The 18496-nt window shown below is 38.6% G+C and overlaps 1 pseudogene; it reads right to left on the reverse strand.

Annotated features, from left to right (window-relative positions):
* Positions 1-8575: 8575 nt before the first annotated feature.
* On the reverse strand, positions 8576-16237 carry LOC108986739 (annotated as a pseudogene).
* Between the last annotated feature and the right edge of the window lie 2259 nt (positions 16238-18496).

Here is an 18496-nt window from a genome sequence, read left to right on the forward strand (position 1 = left end):
TTACCCCATTTTCATCTTCTGAAAGAAACTCGTCCGCTTCTTTCAAAGTGCTTAAAGCCTTGGAAAGACCCCCATCTTCAACTGAAAGTAGACTCTGGAAAAAGTTACCAACCTTATTTGCAACTGGTGACTGAGGGCAGTCAAACTTCAACTTGTCGATGACCTGGGTGACAACGGCGTGAACAGTGGTGCCAGCATCCAACGACCCCGGCTATGAAGGCGTTGAGGTGCCCTGTGTCGGCGAACTTGAGGCCTTCAAATATATAGGCCTTCACACCACTAATCGTGCACTAGCACCTCGAAGCCAAGCCCCCGTCACACATCATCTTCCTCCATGCATCCAACCCCACACGGCAAGCTCTATTTTTGCTCCTCAAAACAAAGCACCTGCTCCCCCATCATGACACATAGAAATTGCTACACAGTGAGTCTCCATCGCCGAGCACCCCGTGCATATCCCTAAACTCTCTCAGTAATCTCACTTCAACTCAAGTCGTGCTCTCTCTCTCTCTCTCTCTCTCTCTCTCTCTCTCTCTCTCAATTTTGTGCTTCCTTGAACTCGATTCTATCCAGCCACCAGGTCTGCCATCGCACTAGCTCCATCGTAAGATGTTTAGTTTTCCGCCAATGAGATCTTGCACTATTCCTCCCTCACCAGATGTACTTCCTCTTAAGCTTGTTTTTCTTCAAGTTCTAGTCTTGGAGTTCTACCCACTTATTATATATAATTACACAAAAGTCATTAAGATCATGTGTATAGCTCCCAATGAAACATTCTAAGCCTTTTTAATATTAATTACATCTCTGCCATTTAGTTGGAAGTCATGGTAGATTGTTTTATTTTATTTCAAGTGGGTCTTGGTTAGATGTGGAGTCCGATTGTATTTGATACAAAACACCTATAATATCTTGTGTGGGCCCAGGCTTGATTTCAAATAGACTAGTGATCGAGTTGGAATTTTGTGAAGTGAATATTAAGTGGAAATATATTTTACATGGCCTGAGTTTAATTTAATAAATATGTTAGCCATACATTTTATCTTATAGAAATAATTTAGAATTCAATGTATTAGCTGGAAAAGTTAACTGGATATTGATGAAATTGGAAAGTGATGATATTTTGTGGTTATGAGAATTTTAGATTTCTATAATAAAAAATTAAAAAAAAAAGTTATTTTAGTATTTCAAGCTTAAATATCACAAAGTGTGTTTCATTAGAAGATTTAAATAAATTACGTGTCTATTTTATAGGTGATAATTGGTATTTGTTTGGTACTGTTGTGGAAAGAAAAGTTAAAAAGTCCAAGTAAATGAGGTTCCTATACTAGACTTTTCATAAAATGTATGGACTCAGGTTGATTTATGAAAAATTTGCATGATAATTTTCAAAAAGAAATTTGAAAACAACATCAGTCATGTTGTAAAACCCAGGCCCATCACCAAGCTTAGGCATAGCTGGCTTTCTATAAAAAAGAAAAAAATTTAGGTTAATATTATGGGAGGCCCATTTGAGATTTATAGAATAATTTTGAATAGGCCATAGACCTAAAAGTTCTTGTGGTTGATTATGGATTTTTTTTTATTGTAGTTTATAATTAAGTTAAAACCCATTTATTTATTTATGGATCCTAACCAATGAGTGCTATGGCCCCATCTATTTATGAACTCCAAGCCCATGAAAGATTACAATTCAAACTTACTATATTACAACTCTAGAGTTATCTTCATAATAAAATTCCTAAAATTGTTCCACGACTAAAGTACTCAGTTTCTATAAATTATGAACTCTATCTCATAAGATGATCTTCCTCACCACAATCTAGGGTTTCCAACTATATATATATAATATATATACCTTTACGTTTATCTCCTTCTTTCATGACAAATTTCTTCAAGCCCTAGAGATGTCGTCCGTTTCCTCAAATCATGCTGCACCTTCTACATAAATTTTCATCAAGCACTTTGTGGCCACCACAACCATTAGCATGCACGTTCCTCCCGACGTCCCCATGTCTAGGAAACAAGCATGGCAAAGAAAATTTGAAGCAGCCTCAATATTTATTATGCATTACTCATGAAATCTGTATAAAAGATAAAAATATTTTTATCATGACTAGTGTAAATATAAGCAAATTTATGGCATTCTTTTTCTAACTATGCAAAAAGAGGGAATATGGTTTAAGAAAATTTGTACATGTGATATGAAGATGCTCTAAATCTGTTTGGAATATGTGAAAATGATATGAAATTATTCAGTACTCTGTTTTGATATGATGTGGTATCTGAAAACCTTTGGCATTACTTTCTGATTTTGTTTCTGGTCATGATTCTGATTCTATTTTGCTCTGATATATGGCCCTATCACGGGTGATCATTGTGACATCTCACCCTGTCACAGGTGATCATTGTGACGTCTCACCCTGTCACGGGACATAATAGTGACCTCAGGTCCTATTACGGGATATAATAGTGACCTCTACCCTATCATGGGACATAACAATGACCTCTGGCCCTGTCACTGGATATAATAGTGACCTGTAGCCCCGCCACTGGATATAATAGTGGTTTCTGTTTTGAGTGCAATCCACATTCTGAATTTTGTAAATACTCATGTTTACATACTTGTATATATTCTCTGCATACTAAGTTATTGATAACTAACCCCTTATCTCCACAACATTTTTCAGATGTTTTGAATATTTCAACTGAGGATCAAGAATATGGTGCATGGGTGAGATGAGTTAAGCATAATGGATTAAGCATAGAAGGTTTATATGAGTATTGAGGAATTTTATTCAATAAATTTGTTGTGCTTTTATGATGTGATATGTTTGGAGGTTGATGTTTATATTAATAATTTGTGGTGCTACTAGTTATTATTTGAAGTAGTCGAGTTAAAAAGTGAGATCTATGTGTAGTTGAGAGATTGAAGTTTATATACGTATTGTAACATATGATTTTAAGTGAAATGTAGTAATTCTCCGACCCCATCCGGGTCCGGGGCGTTACAGTTAGTATCAGAGACACGTTTGAGATTCTGCAAACTATAATAAGGGGTTTGATGAAATATAAGGTTTGAGATTCTGCAGATTTTATGGATTGAGTTTTTGAAATTTAAGGTTTCAGATTCTGCAGATTCTTCTATTTTTTTAAAGTGATTTTAATGTGATTTAAGGTCGTAGAATTATGCAAGCTCCAGGATATGATTTTTGATGATATGTAAGGTTTTAACTTTTGCGGACCTATGGAATGTGTCCCACGAAATGTGAGGTTTTAGATTTTGCATAATTTAAGAAAACGATTTTTATGACATTGAGATTTTAGTTCCGGTAGGCTTATTCTATGGACTGTAGGAAATGATTCTGACAAGATTTAGGGTTTAGATTTTGACAGTGTAAATAAGTTTGATCGAAAGCTAGGATTGAAATTTTGTAGACATTAAAAATTGAGATGGTTCAGATGTAATGTTTGAGAATTTCGTGAATTTTCAAAAATGATATTTAAGGTTTAGATTTCAGGTTGACTTCATGGAACGAGTTTTGGTTAGGAACTTGAGGTTTAGACTTGTGATAATGATTTTTTAGAGGCTACAAACATGTTAGAATTTGTGAATTTAAATCTGGTGATTCAAAAATGTATGACTAGTTAAATGTGGAAATTAATTCTTTTTAGATGTATGTGAGTGCAATACAATGTCTTTAGGACTACAATGTGTTTGAGAGTTTATTTTAAAATTTATATGAGGTTATTACATTATGTGGAGAATTCGGAATTATATTTTAGACTTGATTTGGACCTTTCGAGTGTATGGTAAGCAATACAATGTGCGCGAACGTGTATGTCTAGAGGAAATATGGGAGGCACCCGCCTTACACATTAAAGGGTTAGAATTTTTGAATATTAGGTTCAGCAATATGACTAAGGATTGGGATAGGCATGGAATGGAATGGCTCAGGTGGATAAGTTTTAAAGCCTTGCTTGTGGTAGTAGCAAATTCCGAAGATAAAATTTTTCTAAGGGATGGAGGATGTAACACCCGGGCCCAACACCAAGCTCAAGCTGATCTGGCTTTCTATAAAAAAAATTTAGGTTAATATTATGGGAGGCCCATTTGAGATTTATAGAATCATTTTGAATAGGATATAGACCCAATAGTTCTTGCGGTTGATTATGGATTTTTTTTTTTTATTGGAGTTAATAATTAAGTTAAAACCCTTTTTTTTATTTATTTATGGATCCAAACCGATGAGTACTATGGCCCTATCTTTATATGAACTCCAAGCCCATGAAAGACTTCAATTGAAACTCACTATATTACAACTCTAGAGTTATCTTCATAATAAAATTTCTAAGCCTGTTCCATGACTAAAGCACTCAGTTCCTCTAAATTATGGACCATATCCCATAAGATGATCTTCCTCATCACAATCTAGGGTTTCCAGCTATATATATATATATAGACCTGTACGTTTATCTCTTTCATGCATAACAAATTTCTTCAAGCCCTAGAGAGGACATTCGTTTCCTCAAATCACGCCGCACCTTCTACATAAATTTCCATCAAGCACGATGTGGCCACCACAACCCTCAGCATGCATGTTCCTCCTAACGTCCCCATGTCTAGGAAATAAGCATGGCAACGTACCGAGTGGCTCTCCCTCATGGTCACAGCAAGCTCAATTAAGCTCATTTTTCCTAGGGGTTTCTGCAGCTGTGAACCTTTTGTGAAGCTCCTCCACGTCGCTAGCTCCTTCACCCCTCCTCCATCTCTTGATTTCTTCCCCACAGCCCAACAACTAGCAAGACCACCACAAAAGAGTTCGCTCAGCCACGGCAAAGGCCACCATCACCACTTCCTTCCCCCTACTCATAAACACCACCAGCCACCCAATTGCACCACCGTAGCTTAGTTACTCCACACCGTCCCAAACCCAGCCCAATGCCTCCACCCACACACGTATCCAAACAACAATGTTTTGCACCATCTTAGACGCAACAACCACGACAAAAGCCACCCATAAACAGCCACATGACTCTGTTCCACCGCCAAGCCACAAATCTTGAAAGCCTCTGTTTCTTGCACAAAAAATAGAGCATTTTGAACTTTTTAAATGCTCATGTTTACATATTAGTATATGTTATCTGCTTACTGAGTTGTTGATAACTCACTATTTATCTCCACAACATTTTTTAGGTATTTGAATATATTAGCTGAGGATAAAAAATATGGAGTATGGGTGAGATGAGTTAAGTATAGTGGATTAAGCATTGAAGGTTTATATGAGTATTGAGGAATTTTATTCAATAAACTTGTTGTGCTTTGATGATGTGATATGTTGGGAGGTTGACATTTTTATTAAGAATTTGTGGTGCTACTAGTTATTATTTGAAGTAGTCGAGTTAAAACAGTGAGACTTATGTGTAGTTGAGAGATTGAAGTTTATATATGTACTGCAATATATGATTTTAAGTGAAATGTAGTAAGTCTCTGACCCCATCCAGGATCAGGGCGTTACATATGTGTTCTGAATTACTCATGAAACTTTGTATAAAAAGAAAGTATTTTTTGACATGACTAGTGTAGACATGAGCTTATTTTTAGCATTCTGTTTCTAAAATGTTCAGAAAGAGCAAATATGAGATTTAAAATTTTTTTGCATTGATTAAGTGACGATGCTTTAGATCTATATTTTGTATTGTTAAGATGATATGAATTTGTTCAGTACTCTGTTTTGATATGATGTGCCATCTGAAAATCTTTGGCATGACTTGTTGATTCTGTATGTTATTTTGTTCTGGTTCTTACGATCTATTTTTTATCTGTTTCGTTAAGGCCCCATCACTGGTAATAATAGTGGTATACGGTCCTATTAGGGTAATAATAGGAGTATACGTCCCTATCACGGGTAATAGTAGTGGTATACGGCTTTTCCACGAGTAATAATAGTAGTATACGACCTTCCATGAGTAATAATAGTGGTATACAACTCTATCATGGCTAATAATAGTTGATACAATTTTGCCACAGGTAATAACAGTAGTATACGGCCCTGCCACAGGTAATAATAGTGGTATACGGCCCTGCCACGGGTGATAGTAGTGGTCTCTGTATGAGTGCACACCATTTTGTTTACAGAGTGATTTATGTTCTGTTTGGCTATCTGCAGATGCAAAACCCTACCACAGGGGATAAACATGACCTCTGTGCTCTGATATGAATCTTTGATATGATGATGATGATGATGATGATGATGATATTCAGTTATGCTATGCCGAATGATACTGTTGAATAAGAATATTTATGAACTTTTATTATGATATTTTTTATAACATGTTATGATTCTGTATTCTGAAACTAAAAATGTTTTGTTCTACATTCTGAACTCTGTAAATGCTCATGTTTACATACTAGTATATGTTCTCTGCTTACTGAGTTGATGATAACTCACCACTTATCTCCTCAATATTTTTTAGATAATTGTGATGGTTCAACTGAAAATCAAGAGTATGAAGTATTAGCAAGATTGTAGAGGAATACGTGTCAAAGGGTACAAGAAATTGTTGGAGAGTCCTATTTAGTAAATTTATTATTTTTTGTTATTTTGGGTATTTTGAGACATGGATGTTTTTGAGTCTTTGTGGATATTTTAATTTGTTATGTTCAAAGTATTTCTTTGGTGTCCCTGAGGAGGAACATATATATTTGTGTTGAAAAAATAAATTTATATTTTATGGAGTTTTTGAAGTATATATAAATGTGTTATGGGAGATGCTTTAAGGTAACAGGAGCTAACTCATGGACCTCCGAGATCAAAACGTTACAATAGTAATAAAATAGTACTGAATATATAGTTTGTGAATAGTAGTGAAGTAGTCTGAGAACATATGAAAACAATTGTGTTCCCAAACATCCCTCTTGAACACCACTCTCTAATTTTTCCTCTCCTAAAAACCTAAATTATATTCCTAGTTCTCGCAACTCAGTCAAGTCATCGTCCTTCAACTTCTAATCACTACCGTCATGCACCTTCAACCTTAGCACACTACCTATTAATTCCAAAACCAATTTAGATAAATCCCTCTCTCAACTCTTTTCTCTCCCTCCTTTCAGAATATGTCTCTCTTCCTCTCTCTCACCCTTGGGTTTTGAAATGAGGGGTATGGCCTTCTAATTCAACTTCAAGTTCCAGTTTTTTTACAATCTTTGCATTAAAGGCAATTTCAGAAAGCAGATGATCTAAATTTTTGAAGGGATCGAAATCCAAGTCTAAGGATTAGCAATATTATATGTTGTTCCTTCAAATTAATGGTATCCACACCTTCACCTCTATAATTTTAATGGTATCCGAGTGGATGAGGACCGGGCTGGGCTGCAGTGATGCTGAGACTGCGTGGGTCATGGCTTGAGGTTACTGTGGTCGCCCGAAAGATGAACATCCCCAACGCAACATTTTGTTGCTACGACTGTGAGGTGTTGGTTCTCGGTGGTGCATGGCTGCAATGACAACTGGTAACTTGCGGAGGAACTACCATGCTTACGGCGACAAGGAAAACCCGAGAGGAGCTTGGGACTAAAGGCAGAGGTGGTGCGGCGGCAACTGAGTCTAGGGTTGAGGATGTGCGATATATAAATATACATGGGATTGAGGGTTGTACGAAAATTTGAGGTTAACGTGTAAATATATAGGGAGTAAGAAAAAAAAACCTAGAAAGGATGCAAGGAAAGAGATGTGCATGAGACTAATGGAAAGAGACGTGAGAAAGGTGGGGAGTTTCTACGTGAGATTTTTATATAAGGAAAAGCTAGTAAACACTAGAGAAGAAAAAATGTGCATGACATGAAGATGTGAATGTCATGGGGTCTGATCTTTGATCTCACGGCTTGGTGTTTGGGCATGCAAAAATTCGAGCTTTTTCTAAGAATTTTAGGCCCGAAGTCTATTTAAAAAAAAAAATCAAATGGACTTTTGCATGCCCATTTGATTTTTGAGGGGGATGGCCTTCAAATTCAGCTTCAAGTTCTAGTTTTTTCACAATCTTTGCATTAGAGGCAATTTCAAAAAGCAGATTTTTGAAGGGATCGAAATCCAAGTCTAAGGATTAGCAATATTATATGTTGGTCCTTCAAATTAATGGTATCCACACCTTCGCCTCTAAAATTATAATCAGGTTTTTCCAATTTATAGAAAAGAATTAGAAAGGTTTTTTCTTTTGTTTTTTTTTTTTTTTTGGCATAAAATTTTCCTATCTCCATATATAGCAAAACTGAAGGTGTAGTCCTGAGCATAAAAAGGCATTGAGAATTGATGGTGTCTAATTTTATGAAGATGTACATGGTCTACCACGTTGGTATTAAAGTCTAAGCTTGGGCAATGAAATTAAAAAATGTAAACAAAACAAGCTATTTTACACATATTATGGAAAGAGCATTAGAATCAGCAGTGCAGCAACTGATTCATATATGCTTGGTATTTAGCCAAACATGCACTCACAGACACATGCACCTAGCTAGATGCAAGGAACTCCTCGTCCTCCATGAAAATCTGCATGCTCTTGGACTTCATTGCAAACCCTACTACTTCCTCTTTTTATTCAAAAACCAATCCTTCCAAAGCTGGCAGTAATCATGAACAGAGGGATTGTCTTTAACATTGAAAGCCCTTGAGAGAAAAATGAGTAGCTTCTTATCATAGTATTTTTCCAAAACTTGCAGCCGGGAACTAAAGAGATCATCTTTGTCATGCAAAACACACTTTCCGGGGCTCACCCACTTTCCATTATCAGCTCCATCTGGGATCCAAATCCTTTTGGCTGCTTCAGTATCCGGCACCCAATTAAATTCACTCAAGTATTTATAAATTCGAACTATAGTGAGATATTCATGATGGAAATCAAGGTGCTTGGCAATCAAAGGGCATCCTTTCTCTACATCCACGGTAACATGAATAGCATTAAGCTCTTTTTTGTATGATCTAATGTTAGAACCATAAAAACCTTCATCAAGAAAAGGTCCATCCGTATGCTTCAAATGAGAGCCCCACGTAGAATCGAACAAGCAGCACAGATCTGCAGGCCTATAACCATCATAAGTCTTCAACCATTTTTGCGAGATACTTTTGCTGGAAGTGTCTAGAAATTCGTAACTCCCTCCACGATCATGCAATAATTCCAGCATGGCAGGAATAAACTTTGCACCATCTTTAAATTTAGTGACAACCCCAATACTTTTAAGCTTTTTCTTGTATTTGTGAATGTCCTTGCCATAATAATTGTCACTATCGTCTATGAAAGGGAGCATAGTAATTGGGGCAATTGATTGCCATTTTGGACCATACAGAATGCAATTGCTTGGAGATCTAAGATCACCAAGCCTAGTTCGCAGCCACTTCACTTCACGGACGTATTTCATAAGATCAGGAGGAAACTTTAGCAGTCTGTAACATGACAAAAAGGACAAAACATTTTCTTTTGTCATTGAAGTCGCTTGCTGCTTGAAACTCTGGGCAAATACTTCAACTGTCTCCTCAAAATACACCTTTACGCCTAGTTGCTGCAACTCGTTTCTGTACGAGAAGATACGGCATCCATAGAAATGATGATCAATGAGTGGGAAACCATTGAAAACGTGTAGAATGCAAGCCCTTTGAGAGTCAGACAAGAAACATTCTCCCAGAGACTTGTAACCAATATTTGTCTTGAAGCATTTCACACCACTCAATGTTGCGATGAGTTTGTTGCATTGATCTCCTGAATGACGCATACATTTTAGTATGAATATAACAGCCTCTGCTGTCAGAGAAGACAAGGATGAAGGTGATTTTAAGTTGTCTACAACAAGCTTGTAACTTCCACTGAAGCCAGTCAACACACCAAGGGACCTGAGTTCCTTTTTAAAAGAAAAGATTTCATCTCCAAAGTAACCTGTATCGATGAAGGGGAGGTTACTGATTTGAGATACAACTTTCCATTCATGATCAAACAAAACAGATCCAACTGGAGACATGTCACCTCTGGATGTCCTCAACCATCTTCTTTCTTTGATAGTACTGATGAATTTTTCCGGTGCAAGATAATTGGCCCTCAAAAACCTGATGAAATTCAAAACAGAGAACACCTGGCTTTTAGTTAAAGTGGAGGAATCAGGAAGAGACATTAGATGCTTCCCAATAAATTCACATGCTTCTCCATACTCAAGCATGACGCCCATTGTCTTTAGCTCCTCCTTATAATTATTTATTTGATCACCATAGAAACTTTGATCAATCAATGGAATATCAACAAGCACTGGTCCGTTCTGCAAAATGTTTCCTAGTGAAGAAGTAAGCATGAATGACCGAGATGGTGGCCTGTAACCCGAGCTGCCATTGGTAGTAATCTTCAGCCAGCTACCTTCCTTTATGCTCGCCAAGAATTTCTCTAGGATTTCAGTTCTCCTACATTTCATGTAACGCCCCGACCCCGAGGGTCCGGAGAGTTAACTCATAAAACCTGATAATCAGCTCTAACAAGGCTAGAGTACTCCCAAAATCAATAATATATCCACTTTCCCAAAACTCAAATCGAACAAAAATACTTCAATTAAACACATCAAATAAGTTCATTTATCCAATATTCAATCCAAATAACCCAAATAAAATCAACTCTTCTTCTTGTCTCAAATAACAACTAGAAATAATAAAACATTAACATAAATCTCCATAAACCGTCTAAATCCATTGATGCAACTTAAGAAAATAATTAGTCTCTAACACCAACACTAGTAACATGAAATACCCAACCACAAATCAGTGCTAATCTTCTCCATAGACTCTAATACTGATCCTCAGCTGAACCATCGATGTCATCTGAAATATTATGAAGATTAACGGGGTGAGTTATCAACAACTCAGCAAGCAAGGAACATATACCAGTGTATAAACATGAGCATTTACAGAAATCAGAATGCAGAACAAAACATTTTCATTTTCAGAGTGCGGAATCAGAACATGTTATTAAAATATCAGAGCGAAGATTTAGAAGTAATTTCATTCAAAATATTCTTTGGCATAGCATAAATGATCATCGTCATCATCAAAACATCATATCAGAACAGAGGCCATGTATAACCCCCGTGGTAGGGTTGTGCATCTGCGGATAGCCAAGCAGAACATAAGACACTCTGTCACCAAGGTGTGCACTCAAAACAGAGACCACTACTATAACCCGTGGCAGGGCCGTATCCACTATTATTACCCGTGGTTGGGCCGTATCCACTATTATAACCCGTGGTTGGGCCGTATCCACTATTATTACCCGTGGTTGGGCCATATGCCACTATTATCACCCGTGGCAGGGCCGTAACTGAACGGAACAGAAACAGAATCAAATTCAGAATCAGAGAGTCATGCCAAAGGTTTTCAGAAACCACGTCTTTTCCAAACAGTGTACTGAACAAAATTTTTCGGAACAGAACAAAATCATATCACCACATAATTTATGCACAAATTTCATATTCGCTCTCATTTTCAAAGTTCAGAAATAAAATATCAAAAATAAGCTCATGTTTACACCAGTCATGACAGAAAATACGTTATTCTTAAACAGAATCTCATGAGTAATGCAGAACAAATATCTGAGGTTTTTTTTTCAAATTTCTTTTCATAGCAGAACATGCACATTTTTCAAAAAGGACCTCAGTTCATTTTATTTAATGCAAAGTCTAGCATAGGAACCCCGCTTACCTGAACTTCTTAGCTTTTTCGAAAATTCCTCAAAACGTCGGACAATAATTAATCGTCACCTATAAAATAATCAAGCAATTCCCGTAAATTCTCAATCAATCACGTATTTCGTATTTGAACCTAAGAACCTATTTAAATCCTCAAAACCTAGAATCCTAAAAATTCCTATAATACCACCATTATCTAAAAATAAAACACCGTTTACTCTTAAAATAAACATTTACTTAATAACATGCTAAAATACTTAAACGATTTAAGGTACGTATAAGTGACAATTTTGTTAATTAATAATAAACAAAAAGCTTTAATCATAATTTAAAAGTTTAAAATAAAATTTCACAATTACTAAAATAATTTACTATCAAAGTACAGTTTGAAAATCCTATTTATTGTATGCAAACTTTTCTTGTACCACCCGTAAAAACCACATAAAAACAGACCAAACATAACAACTTGAACACACTCTAAAACTAAGGGTAAAACCGTAATTCAATTTTAAATACCATGCAAAAATGTAAGTTACGGAAACTGCAACTGTGAAATCACGAAGACTCGGTGCAACACCGTACGGACAGGGGCGCGAGGCACTCACCGCCAAGGGAGGAGCTGCGCGCGACGCGGCGAAGAAGGTCACGGTGGTGAGGCACTGAGAGAGAGAGAAACACGGTGAGAGAGAGGGACAACATTCATGCAGTAGAGATGGTACACGGCGTGTGCATGGAGGTGTTACCGAGAGAGAGGGTGGTGGTTTGAGTCGGCGGCAGCGCAGCAAGGTGGTGCAGGGCGTAGCTAGCAAGACCAGGTTATGGCGGTTTCCGTCGAGGACAGTGGCTGAACGCGTGCCTGGGAAGGAGGGTCTGGCAAGGAAGTACTCTGTTTCTTGATGCCAAAAACAGAGCAGTCCTGGCTTCCTTCGGGGTTCAGATGCGCGACGTGAGGCTGCCGGTGGAGACTTGCTGTGGTTGGTCCTACCTCAGGCTAGTGTTTTCCGTCGTGTGAGGGGCCAGTCGTGCGGTTGCAACGTGGGAAGGCTTGGCCGAGAGAGTGGTTCACGGTGGTCTGGCTTACGGTTTCGCGTGGGAAGGCAGCGGCGCGAGCTTTCTTCGTAAGCCTATAACTAGACGATTGAATCATGAAAAGAAAACCCTAGACGAAAACCCAACGGATACGGAACGCGCATGAGGGACGTGTGTGTGCAAGCATGCCGTGAACGAAAACGTGCGTGTATGCATGCTGTGCGACGGAAAACAAAAATAAGCCGTGCGAAAAGAATAAAAAAAAAATGAAACATGCGGGAGAAAAAATAAAATAAACGGTCAAGAACTTCAAATTAAAAGAAAATAAAAACGCTACTCAAAATCGTAAATTAAGAACTTAAATAAACAATCAAGTTATATAAAAAAAAAATAAAATAAATAAATAAATAAATAAGTAAAAAAAATCTAAAGTCCAACTATACCAATATTGGGTCCGGGTGTTACATTTCAGGTTTTGAATCCAATCCAAAAGCAAGAACGCATTTTGTTTGGTGAGAGGTGCAGAAACAGCGGGAATTCCGACATTGGGAGGAGATATGTCAGGGATATCAGAAGCAGCAACATGAGTTTTAAGGAACTCTAAGAGCTGTTCTCCAGAACAAAATTCACCTGCAAAAGAACCCGGGCACAAGTATTCTTCTCCTAACTCAACATAGCTTTGATCTTTCCACAGATTTGAACCAATCAATACAGCCCATTTGCTTCGGTTGGCAGGGACCAGAACCCCTTTCCTCTGTCTGATTAGATTCCCATAGTTATTTACAAGGGGCATAATACCACATAAATAATCTACTTGATATTTTAAAAGATAACTCTTTGGGAAAGAGTGATATAAGAAGTGAACAAAGGCAATGGCGAGCTTTCGGTCATTATTGATACAGTCATTAAGGTGAACTGCATAGTCATATACATCCACATCATGAACCTTGACATGTTCTCAAAGCCATTGTTGTAAAGTCATCTTCTTAGGAAAGAATCGAATAGCTTCTTGCGTGCTTTCTGGCATAAAAAAACGACTTGCAACACAATGGAATTTCCAGATCCAATTAATTAACCATGAACAATGACGAGAATACTTGGATGAGGACACCACCTTAAAAGAGTTTCTGCATTCTCCTATGCTGCACAAAGATACATCCTTATCAACACCCAAATATTTTATGAGTGGTATGGTCTTCATCTTGGTGCTGTCAAATTTTGACTTCCAATTCTCGGCAACAAATAGTAAAATCTCCAAATACACGTCCTCGGTGACTCCTGCAACAAGGTTAGAACTCTGGATGCACTTGGCATACCATTCATTGTTGACTGGTTCTACTCCTAAGAAACTCAATATGCGATCATACTCACCTTTATCAAATGAAGAACACAGTATATACGTTCCACGGGATGAGAGATTAAACAAGCTCACCCATTGATTCCCTGCCTATTCCAAAATGTTCCAAAAATCAGGCATAAGCCTACCGACTTCGCATGGTTTATGAAAGAACTTCTGCTGCGTGTATGACTCACTCGGGACAATATTTTCTTTAACAAGCTTTTCCTTGATTGAATTCCTCACTTTGTTCAACTCTTGATAAGAAGAGTTGTTGACAGGAATGAGCTTGAACATGGGAGCCAAACTTGATTGTGGAGCATTCTGATCAGAAGTTCGAACTAGGGAGACAAAAGCATCAATAAAAGCGGAGGAAACACAGTCAAGAATCCCTTGGTTCCACTTACTGTCCAAGAGAATTGTCTCCCTCGATGATGCAAGAAGAAAATCTGCCTGAATTATAAAGGGAAAGTTAGTAACCATCTCTGTGGGAAGAAATGCATAGATCCCAGGTGAACTAGTCCCTCTGTTGAGACGCTTTCCCAAGGGAAAAGCCAACGTGATCACTAACTCTTCTACTTCCATTCTTCTTTCCACTCTGTTTTCATCTCTTACAGGGAACTTTTGCTTCCACATATAGTAGCTACATTCATCATCAGACCAATTATTCTTTCTCTTAGCGGATAGATGGAGTATGGAGGACTCAGCATCAATCTTCTTCCTCATCACAAAGTTAGTCTCGCTTGTAATAGCAATTGCACTAACGGTATTGAGCTTAGGATTCTTATTATGTTCCCTGACTGAGAGCCGCTTCAGCTTTGTTAGGAATAAAAGAACTTCAGGATGAACGCTTGAGAGCTGCTGCTTCACAGGTTTGACCGTATCAGGCTTCAAAGGTAAGACAATTGTTGTTGTAGGGAGAGATTTTTTGGAACCATATAGTTGTTGTATATGATCAGAAAGTATTGGGTTCTCCTCCACCCATTCTGGAACTATGTACCCAAGGTTGCAATGTGGGCAAGGCTCTTCGTTGAATCGTAACCGATACCCATTGCTAAATATGTAGGGCTGAGCAGTAATGAGAAATACACTTTTGAACCCAATTCCTGCATTTTTAACCATATGGTAATTTAATTAGAGATAAGAACATACATATCCTTCTCATTCTCACAGATCAGCCAAAAAAGAAAAGAAAAGAAAAGAAAATACATGACGCATTACAGTATACATGATGCATTAATTCATAGTAATCGAGGTTTATATCTTATATATGATGGCACAGACCAAGTAATTTCTTGAGCATTGAGAGAGAGAGAGAGAGGAGAGAGAGAGAGAAAGAACTGTCAAGGAATAAGCTTGTAATTTCTAGAAGTTACATTTGAACACTTTTCAAAGGAATAAGCTAATTTCAAGAAACTATTGTAATTTTACTAATTACATGACAGCTTTCAAGGAGATGTTACTAATTACTTCCCAAACATATTAACTTTCATGTAAGCATTTATGATCAGTACCTTTCTCTCCAATATAACCGCGTTTCCTGTTGCCTTTCTTGGTGGACCGACCAACACTGCAAATGGAGTCTATGTTTTTAGAAGAGAAACCTTTCTCGTTGTTGAAAATAGTAATGTTGATGGAGCTCCCGTGCCCGTAATGTCCTCCGAGGTTATCAGGAACTCAAGCGATGGATCCAGCCCCTCCATATATTCGTTATCTTCCGCATTCTGACACACAATTTTTTTTAAAAAAAAAATTCTCATGCTGATCCGTTTGATGATCATGATCACACCAGCTTTTAAAAAAAATTAAAACTAGAGTTTATGGACGATGCTGCATGCATGCATATAGTGGACAGCAATACATATATATACATCAACAAGAACAGATACATGCATGCACGAGATCATCAAGAACCGATACATGCGTGCATGTACGAAGATCAAACACACACACAATTAAAGCAAACGGCTTGCATGCATATGAGAGATCAAGATACCTGAATGAGTTCCATGAGAAAGTGGACATCCTTGGCGTAAAGTTCAGCAGACAGGTTTTTGACGGCCTGATGAAGATCCTCCGTCAATGGGTTCAGTTCTCCTCCGATTGAAAACTTTTTTCTGCGTATCTCTTCTATGTGTTCTCTCGCCATCTTTTCCATTCCTTCCCAAAACACACGCACAATATTCAGACAATTACCACCAGATCTTAGATTATAGCCAGAGAGTAGTGCTGAAAGTAGTCGGAGAATAGTGTCAAGCACGTCTATTTATATGCGAGCAGGAACCTTAACGATTTTTTTTGCATAGACATTTGAAAGTAGTCGGAGAATAGTTGTATTTTAAACGATTGAGAGATAGAGAGAGATAGCGCAAAAAACTTTTTTATTATCTATTGACAAATTAGAGAGCAAAAAAGTGTTGTGATTGTACGAAAACTGCTTTTGAAGGAACTTTGGAACGCTGATACACCACGGCGTTCAGCTAGAGGACTCAAACCAAATCCCAAATATTTGGGAGGAGATTAGACGAACAAAATTGACGCAAGCGGAAGTAGTGCGCGTAGCGCGGGACGTAATGCGCAGGACGTAGCGGGATGAAGTGCGCGAGACGTAGCGTTCGACGCAGGACGTAATGTGCAGAAACGACGTGCATACGTGCATGGACTGGGTCATAGCCGTTAGAGATATTTCGGCTCTATGTTATCTTCTGTTTTATCCTCTGTTTTATGATTAATTGCCGCTGCATCTTATTTAGTTAAATACGTGAGTCATTTCCCTTTTATTAGGCGTCGGCTACTGGTAGTGGCTTAGGTTGTTCCTCTGTTTCCGCAAGTTCTGTTTTAGTGTTCTGTTTCAGTGTGTAATCTTGGTCTGCTATTTAAGCAGCCGAAAGTTATCAATGAAGAGTAGAAAAAATTATCCCAGTAAAGGTGGTTCATCCTCACCCGAAGAGGACAATTCTTGAGTATCATATTTGGCATTATCAAGGGACCTATCATTGGCCTCAGAGCCAGGTTAAGCATGGGAACCAACAAGGAGCGTATTGAGCACTTGGAGTATGGATTGGGCGCTGTGCAAGAGGGTTTACAGAGAATGGAGGAAACCCTCAATCGACTTTCCAATGTATTGCTCACTAACCCGGATACCTCAAACCCGGGCAATCACCACCACGAAAACCCAGATGGCGGACGGATGATCGTCTCGTCCAAATCAACCAAGTTAGAATTTCCACGCTTCTCTGGAGACGATCCAACGGAGTGGTTCAATCGGGTGGAACAATTTTTTGAATATCAGAATACGGCAGAGAACCAAAAAGTTCCCATGGCTGCGTACCACCTTGAAGGGGAAGCCAACCAATGGTGGCAGTGGCTTCGTCGGACGTTACGTGAAGAAGGAAACGTGATATCTTGGGAAAAATTCGAAGAGGAATTATGGGCTCGCTTCGGGCCGTCGGGATGCGAAGACTTTGATGAAGCTCTCTCACGGATCAGGCAAACGGGAACATTGCGAGACTATCAACGGGAGTTTGAGAAGCTAGGCAATAAGGTACGTGGATGGACGCAAAAAGCTTTAATAGGGACATTCATGGGGGGCTTGAAGGCGGAGATTTCTGATGGGATAAGGATGTTTAAGCCGCAATCCCTCAAGGAGGCCATTAATTTGGCACGAATGAGGGACGAACAGCTTGCACGCCAGCAACGGTTTGTGCGATCACCACTCACAAGAGCTCCACCAGTCTTTCCACCAACCACGCGTATAGCCCCTGCTAATCCTGCAACTCCAATCCGACGTTTAACATGGGAAGAAATGCAAAAGAGAAGAGCTCAAGGTCTCTGTTTCAATTGCAATCAACGCTTCACCGCTGGGCATAAATGTCAAAAACCACAGTTACTGCTCTTGGAGGGGCATACGGATAATGTCATATACGAAGATATTACTGATCAGCAAACATTGGAGGAAGACCAAGGTGGAGAAACAGGGGAAGTACAAGAACCTGAACAAGAACCCGAGATCACGTTGCATGCTTTAACAGGTTGGTCGGGTCCCAAAACCATGCGCATAACAGCGAGGATGGGTCCTCACGAAGTGGTGGTTCTGGTGGACAGCGGCTCGATGCACAACTTCATCAGTGAACGTTTGGCGAACATGCTCAAATTACCAGTAGTACCCACGGAAGAATTTTCTGTCCGGGTGGCCAATGGAGAAAAATTAAAATGTCAAGGGCGTTACGATCAGGTACGAGTGGAGCTGCAGGGTACCGAGTTTTATCTCACCCTTTTTTCTCTGCCATTAACAGGTTTAGATCTTGTACTTGGTGTGTAATGGCTTGAAATGCTCGGATCAGTGGTCTGTGATTGGAGGAAATTGACCATGGACTTTACTTGGCAAAACCAAGACCGCAGATTGCAAGGTGTAGACGTGCGAG

Source organism: Juglans regia, chromosome 15, assembly GCF_001411555.2.
Source record: "Juglans regia cultivar Chandler chromosome 15, Walnut 2.0, whole genome shotgun sequence".
In the NCBI taxonomy this organism is placed as follows: Eukaryota; Viridiplantae; Streptophyta; class Magnoliopsida; order Fagales; family Juglandaceae; genus Juglans; species Juglans regia.